Below are 8,476 nucleotides of genomic sequence, written 5' to 3' on the forward strand. Positions count from 1 at the left end.
CCAGTCTCGTACATGTTGCTACAAAGGTTGGGTATTCGTCCTTTCTGATGGAGGCAAATACTCCATCGTGTATATGGACCACATCTTCTTTATCCATTCGTCCGTTGAAGGGCATCGTGGATCTTTCCACAGTTTGGCGACCGTGGCCATTGATGAATAAATACATTGGGGTACAGATGGCCCTTCTTCTCACTACATCTGTATCTTTGGGGTAAATACCCAGTAGTGTAATTGCAGGATCATAGGGAAGCTCTATTTTTAATTTCTTGAGGAATCTCCACACTGTTCTCCAAAGAGGCTGCACCAATTGCATTCCCACCAACAGTGTAAGAGAGTTCCCCATTCTCCACATCCTCTCCAACACATGTTGTTTCCTGTCTTGCTAATTTTGGCAATTCTAACTGGTGTAAGGTGATATCTCAATGTGGTTTTCATTTGAATCTCCCTGAGGGCTAGTGATGATGAACATTTTTTCATGTATCTGATAGCCATTTTTATGTCTTCATTGGAGAAGTGTCTGTTCATATCTTCTGATCATTTTTTGATATGATTGTCTGTTTTGTGTGTGTTGAGTTTGAGGAGTTCATTATAGATCCTGGATATCAACCTTTTGTCTGTACTGTCATTTGCAAATATCTTCTCCCATTCCGTGGGTTGCCTCTTTGTTTTCCTGTTTCCTTTGCTGTGCAGAAGCTTTTGATTTTGATGAAGTCCCAAAAGTTCATCTTCGCTTTTGTTTCCCTTTGCCTTTGGAGACATATCTTGAAAGAAGTTGCTGTGGCTGATATCAAAGAGATTACTGCCTATGTTCCCCTCTAGGATTCTGATGGATTCCTGTCTCACGTTGAGGTCTTTTATCCATTTGAGTTTATCTTTGTGTACAGTATAAGAGAATGGTCGAGTTTCATTCTTCTACATATAGATGCCCAGTTTTCCCAGCACCATTTATTGAAGAGACTGTCTTTTTTCCACTGTATATTTTTTTCCTATTTTGTCAAAGATTAATTGACCATAGAGTTGAGGGTCCATATCTGGGCTCTCTACTCTGTTCCACTGGTCTATGTATCTGTTTTTATGCCAGTACCATGCTGTCTTGGTGATCACAGCTTTGTAGTAAAGCTTGAAATCAGGTAACGTGATGCCCCCAGCTTTATTTTTGTTTTTCAACATTTCCTTAGCGATTCGGGGTCTCTTCTGATTCCATACAAATTTTAGGATTATTTGCTCCAGCTCTTTGAATAATACTGGTGGAATTTAGATCGGAATGGCATTAAAAGTATATATTGCTCTAGGCAGTATGGACATTTTAACAATGTTTATTCTTCCGATCCAAGAGCATGGAATGATCTTCCATATTTTTGTGTCTTCTTCAATTTCTTTCGTGAGTGTTCTGTAGTTCCTCAAGTACAGATCCTTTACCTCTTTGGTTAGGTTTATTCCCAGGTATCTTATGGTCCTTGGTACTATAGTAAATGGAATTGATTCTCTAATTTCCCTTTCTGTATTGTCATTGTTAGTGTATAAGAAAGCCACTGATTTCTGCACATTGACTTTGTATCCTGCCACGTTGCTGAATTGCTGTATGAGTTCCAGTAGTTTGGGGGTGGAGTCTTTTGGGTTTTCCATATAAAGAATCATGTCATCTGCAAGGAAAGAGAGTTTGACTTCTTCATTACCAATTTGGATACCTTTTATTTCTCTTTGTTGTCTGATTGCTATTGCTAGGACTTCTAATACTATGTTGAACAAGATTGGTGAGAGTGGGCATCCTTGTTGTGTACCTGATCTCAACGGGAAGGCTGCAAGCTTTTTCCCATTGAGGATGATGTTTGCTGTGGGTCTTTCATAGATAGCTTTGATGAAGTTCAGGAATGTTCCCTCTATCCCTATACTTTGAAGCGTTTTAATCAGGAACGGATGCTGGATTTTGTCAAATGCTTTTTCTGCATCAATTGAGAGGACCATGTGGTTCTTCTCTCTTCTCTTATTAATTTGTTCTATCACATCGATTGATTTGTGAATGTTGAACCATCCTTGTAGCCCAGGGATGAATCCCACCTGGTCATGGTGGATAATCTTTTGAATGTGCTGTTGGATCCTGTTGGCTAGGTTCTTGTTGAGAATCTTAGCATCCATATTCATCAGTGATATTGGTCTGAAATTCTCCTTTTTGTTAGGGTCTTTACCTGGTTTGGGGATCAGGGTCATGCTGGCTTCAAAGAAAGAGTCTGGAAGTTTTCCTTCTGCTTCAATTTTTTGAAACATCTTCAGGAGAATAGGTGTTATTTCTTCTTTGAAAGTTTGGTAGAATTCCCCAGGGAATCCATCAGGTCCTGGGCTCTTGTTTTTTGGGAGGTTTTTGATCACCGCTTCAATCTCGTTATTAGATATTGGTCTATTCAGGTTGTCGATTTCTTCCTGGTTCAATTTTGGTAGTTTATAGTTTTCCAGGAATGCATCCATTTCATCTAGGTTGCTTAGCTTATTGGCATATAACTGTTGATAATAACTTCTGATGATTGTTTCTATGTCCTTGGTGTTCATTGTGATCTCTCCCTTTTCATTCATAATTTTATGAATTTGGGCTTTCTCTCTTTTCTTTTGGATTAGTGTGGCCAATGGTTTATCGACCTTATTGATTCTTTCAAAAAACCAGCTTCTAGTTTCATTGATACATTCCACTGTATCTTTGGCTTCTACCTCATTGATCTCAGCTCTAATCTTGATTATTCCCCTTCTTATGTGTGGAGTTGGTTTAATTTGTTGTTGATTCTCCAGTTCTTTAAGGTGTAGAGACAGCTGCTGTGTTCTGGATTTTTCAATTTTTTTTCAGAGAGGCTTGGATGGCTATATATTTCTCTCTTAGGACCGTGTCGGAGGCAGGCCCCTGGCCAGGGCAGCCTCCGCCATTAAAAGATGGCGCCTGGCTAGTTACCTTGTTAGGATTGCCTCCTGAGACTAAGCAGAACGCCCAAAGAGAAAGTAAACAGCATTGGTTGATAGCGAAGTTGTTCGTTTAGGTGCACAGCCTGATTCGCTCCCTCCTATACCCTGCTTGCTGATTGGTCATGTAAGCGTATATAAGTGTGTAGACTTGCGGAAATAAAGAGAGAGAAGATGCATCCGAACCAGGGTTCTTGTCGTCCTTGCAGGGCGAGGGCGATAAATGGCGCCGGCACCCAGGAACTAAATAAAGGAATCTTGCAAGGTAATCAGCAGGAAAGCGGGGAGTAAAGGTCCGCAGGTAAACGGGGACATTAGCCACGTTCAAAAGTGGGAATTCCACGGTAAAGCGGGGAGTAAAAATAGAAAAACCGTGCAAGGGAGAAGTCCGCAGGTAAGCGGGATAAAACCATGACAAAGGTGGTGGGAAACTTGTACAAGACCGCAACAAGAAGCGGGGCGGCCATAGAGCCGGGATTTTCTTATCAAAACCGCAGGTAAGCGGGGAAGGGACCACGATCAAAGTGGTGGGAATCTTGTACAAGTCCGCAACAAGAAGCGGGGCGGCCTTAGAGCCGGGATTAACTTGTACAAGTCCGCAATAAGAAGCAGGGCGGCCTTCGAGCGGGGATTTAGCGAGTCCGCAATAAGAAGTGGGGCGGCCTTAGAGCCGGGATTTAGTGGCGAGTATACGCGGAACAGCCATTAGGTTGGGATTCTAATTATAGGATCTGGACTGTCAAAGTCGAGGTTAGAGGGTTCCCTAAAGGACCTTCTAAAGGCCAATGGCACGCCGTTAAAAACGAAAACTGCTAGGATAAAAACGGTCAAGCAGCAGCTGATAGACATTCAGCCCGTATGGATTCTTCCCCCAAGCCCTCAGTTCTTTGGAGGACACTGCCCACCGTAATGCAGCAGCTGGAAATCCTCAGTGGGACCTAGAAATGTTAATGGGAATAGGACCGTACGTGGGAAAGCAGGCCCAAATACAATACAACCCTGCGGTGTATCTGCAAATAGCCGCGGCAGCCACTAAAGCATGGAAGACAATTCAAGGCAGTGGGGATTTACAGGGTCAGCTGTCTAAGGTAATACAAGGACCAAATGAAGCATATGCTGATTTTGTAGCGAGGCTGATGCAAACAGCTCGTCGAATATTTGGGAGGTAGAGACAGCCATGCCATTGATAAAACAGCTGACTTATGACCAGGCTAATAATGGTGTAAAGAAGTCATCAGACCTTGGAAAAGCAAAGACTTGAGTACATATATTAAATTTTGCAGGGATATCAACGACAGTGTTATTCAAGGGCAGGTTATGGCTGCAGCTATCACTCAAGGTTTACAAGGATTACAGGGAGCTCAACAATATAAACATAGGGGTACTCCTGGAGTTTGCTATTACTGCAAGAAGCCAGGACACCTGTAGGAGCTATAGTTACCAAAGAAGAGAGTTGGACCTTCCTATTTCAAAGCTCCTCTCCCCAAGAAACCAAGCTGCTCACAGTGATAAAAGCATTTCAAATGTTTCATCAAGAATCCTTCAACCTTTTATCAGATAGTAGATATGTGGTGCAAGCTGTCTCTATCATTGAAAATGTGGGTTCTATTAATGCCAGGTCTACTATCTCTGAGGCATTACAAGAAATCCAAACATTAGTTTGGGACAGGAAGGCTCCATTTTATATTGCCCACATACGAGCTCCTACAACCTTACCAGGACCCCTGACAAAAGGTAATCGGTTAGCAGACTCCTTAACCAGAGGAGAATTTGTCTTTGCCATTGAGGACCCGGTGCAACAGGCAAGACATTATCACAAGTTGTTCCAAGTGAATGCTTTAACTCTTCGCCTCAAATTTAACATAACAAAAGCACAGGCACAGGACATAGTAGTCTCCTGCAGAAATTGCGTGACCTTACTACCTGCACGATCCTTGGGGGTTAATCCTAAGGGTTTGTTACCTAATCACATATGGCATATGGATGTCACACATGTTTCAGAATTTGGTAAAGTTAAGATATGTTCATGGCTCTGTAGATACCTGCTCTGGAATAATTTTCGCCTCAGTGCATACGGGGGAAAAATCCAGAGATATTATCGCCCATTGCCCACAGGCTTTCGCAGCATGGGGAAAGCCACGCCAATTAAAGACAGATAATGGTCCAGGCTACATCTCACAACCCTTTAAAACCTTCCTACAACAACTTGACATTCACTTGATACATGGAATACCCTATAACCCACAAGGACAGGGTGTTGTGGAGCGTGTGCATCTCACAATAAAAAATGCACTTTATAAACAAAAGGGGGGAATAGGGGACACCTTCAGGTCCCCTAAAGATAAGCTCAACACCATTCTCTTTATTTTGAATTTTTTAACATTGGACAAAACGGGTAAATCAGCTGCAGACAGACATGCAAGTGATGCTGCTGCTTCCCCTAAGCCTTTAGTACTTTGGAAGGACATCCTCACAGGAAAGTGGAATGGACCAGATCCAGTGTTAGTATGGAGTAGGGGGTCTGTATGTGTTTTTCCACAGGAAAAGGAGGCTCCAATTTGGATCCCAGAGCGGCTGGTGCGTGCAGCCTTGCCTCCAAACACCAGTCATGATACTGAAGATGCTGATGATAACTCTGGGGATGCTACACCTCCTGTGGCAGACTGAAGCCAGAGAGCTGTGAGCAGTGACTAACTCTTCTCTCATATTCCCTCCTCTCCCTTTGATGCATGGCAGGTCTGTAACTTGCTAGGAGCATGTACTGATATCTCAGCAGTGTCCATGTTAAATGGTGGCAAATTCCTCAACTGTTCTTATAAACAAAATGACTCTAGTACCTTTGAGACAACAGTTAATGTGTCTTGTCCCAATAATATTACTTATCAGCCCACTCCCATATGCGTCTGGCCACTGTTCCTTTTCCTCGTAATAAATGCTAGCGAGCTGAATGATACGTTGAATTGGACTAAGAATTGCTATCTTTCCCAGTGCTGGAATGTCACAGCCTTCAAGCTGGCTGTGATTATGCGTATCCCTACCCATGTTGCTTTCCCAGTTTCCATTCCAGGGGACAAGTTACCGGTGGTGCTATCCAGAAAGAAGAGAGATTTTGGTATCACAGCCGCCGTTGAGACAGCATTGGCTATATCTACAGCAGCTGCCATGGTAGCAGCAGTCTTGCTTGCTGCAACTATACCCACTGTGGAAGCTGTGAACACCCTTGCAGAAGGAACGGCGGCTGCCCTTCAAACACAGACTCAGATCAATGCACATCTGCAAGCAGGAATCCTAATAGTCAACCAGAGAGTGGATTTGGTTCAAGAACAAGTGGACATATGGGGGGCCCTATTAGGACTGAGATGTAGAGTACCCTTCCTGGCAATTTGTGTAACTCCCATAGCCTATACTAATATGAGTGACTTACAGAATGTCTCCCGACAGCTCTCCCAATACTTGTGGGGGAATTAGTCCGCAGAATTCCAAAACTATACTCAGCACCTGCTACTAGGCATAACAAGGATAAATAACACCAGAGTTGAGCTTGCAACCCACCCAGAAATAATCAAAACATTGCAAGATGTGTTAGCCTTTAGGAAACAATGGGCTAGCGTAATTGGTCTGATGACAATCCTCATAGTGGGCTTGATTCTGCTAGTAAGGAAACTGCAAATTTGGAGGCGACAGCAACATAGGCAACAGCAAGCCATGGTGCAGGCCTTGTTAGCCATCGAGGCTGGAACATCCCCCCAAGTGTGGCTAAGTATGCTGGATCGGTAGTCAACAACGGGTAAGTTTGGTGGGAGAAATATACCAACCTAAGACAGGACACAGATCATTGATATCTGCCGTCTGATGACGGGTAAAGATATTCCCCACCACTGAAAACCTAAGACAGGCACGATCCCTGCCATAAAAGAAAAAAGGGGGAGATGTCGGAGGCAGGCCCCTGGCCAGGGCGGCCTCCGCCATTAAAAGATGGCGCCTGGCTAGTTGCCAGGTTAGGATTGCCTCATGAGACTAAGAGGAACGCCCAAAGAGGAAGTAAACAGCATTGGTTGATAGCGAAGTTGTTCGTTTAGGTGCACAGCCTGATTCACTCCCTCCTGTACCCTGCTCGCTGATTGGTCATGTAAGTGTGTAGACTTGTGGAAATAAAGAGAGAGAAGATGCATCCGAACCAAGGTTCTTGTCCTTGCGGGGCGAGGGCGATAGGACTGCCTTTGCTGTATCCCATAGGTTTTGGACTGAAGTGTCTTCATTCTCATTGGTTTCCATGAATTGTTTCAGTTCTTCTTTGATCTCCTGGTTGATCCAAGCATTCTTAGCAAGGTGGTCTTTAGCTTCCAGGTGTTTGAGTTCCTTCAGAACTTTTCCTTGTGATTGAGTTCCAGTTTCAAAGCACTGTGATCTGAGAATATGCAGGGAATAATCTCAGTCTTTTGGTATCGGTTGAGTCCTGATTTGTGACCCAGTATGTGGTCTATTCTTGAGAAGGTTCCATGTGCACTTGAGAAGAATGAGTGTTCTGTTGTTTTAGGGTGGAATGTTCTGTATATATCAATGAGGTCCATCTGGTCCAATGTGTCATTCAATTCTCTTGTTTCTTTATTGATCTTCTGCTTCGATGATCTGTCTATTTCTGAGAGAGGCGTGTTAAGATCTCCTACTATTAGTGTATTTATATCAATATGACTCTTTATCTTGATAATAGTTTTCTTATGTAATTGGCTGCTCCCATATTGGGGGCATAGATATTTACAATTGTTAGATCATCTTGGTGGATAGTCCCTTTAAGGATTATGTGGTGTCCTTCACTATCTCTGACTACAGTCTTTAGTTTAAAGTCTAATTTATCCGATATGAGAATTGCTACCCCAGCCTTCTTTTGAGGCCCATTGGCATGATAGATGCTCTTCCATCCCTTCACTTTCAGTCTGGGTGTATCTTTAGGTTCAAAATGGGTCTCTTGTAGACAACATATGGATGGGTTTTGGTGTTTTATCCAATCTGCAACCCTGTGCCATTTTATGGGCGTATTTATGCCATTCACATTAAGAGTGACTATTGATAGATACGTTTTTATTGACATCGTGTTACCTTTGAAGTCTTTCTTTCTGTAGATTGTCTCTTTATTTCTGTTCAATGCTATTATTAGGATTTTTCCTCTTTTATAGAACCCCTGTTAATATTTCCTGCAGTGTCGGCTTGGTGGTTGCACAATCTTTTAAACTTTGCCGGTCTTGGAAACTCTTTATCTCTCCATCCATTTTGAATGTCTGTCTTGCTGGATAAAGTATTCTTGGCTGCATGTTCTTCTCATTTAGTTCCCTGCATTTATCTTGCCAGCCCTTTCTGGCTTGCCAGGTCTTTGTGGACAGGTCTGATGTTATTCTGATGGGCTTTCCTCTGTAAGTAAGGAGCCTCTTTGTCTTAGCAGCTTTCAAGAGATTATACCTACAATTATGATTCCTCAATTTGACTATAAGGTGCCTTGATTTTTTTTGGAATGTATAATCTTGGGTGGGGACCTTTT

Source organism: Mustela putorius, unplaced genomic scaffold (assembly GCF_011764305.1).
Source record: "Mustela putorius furo isolate JIRA1106 unplaced genomic scaffold, ASM1176430v1.1 tig00000549_pilon_pilon_pilon, whole genome shotgun sequence".
NCBI classification, from domain to species: Eukaryota; Metazoa; Chordata; class Mammalia; order Carnivora; family Mustelidae; genus Mustela; species Mustela putorius.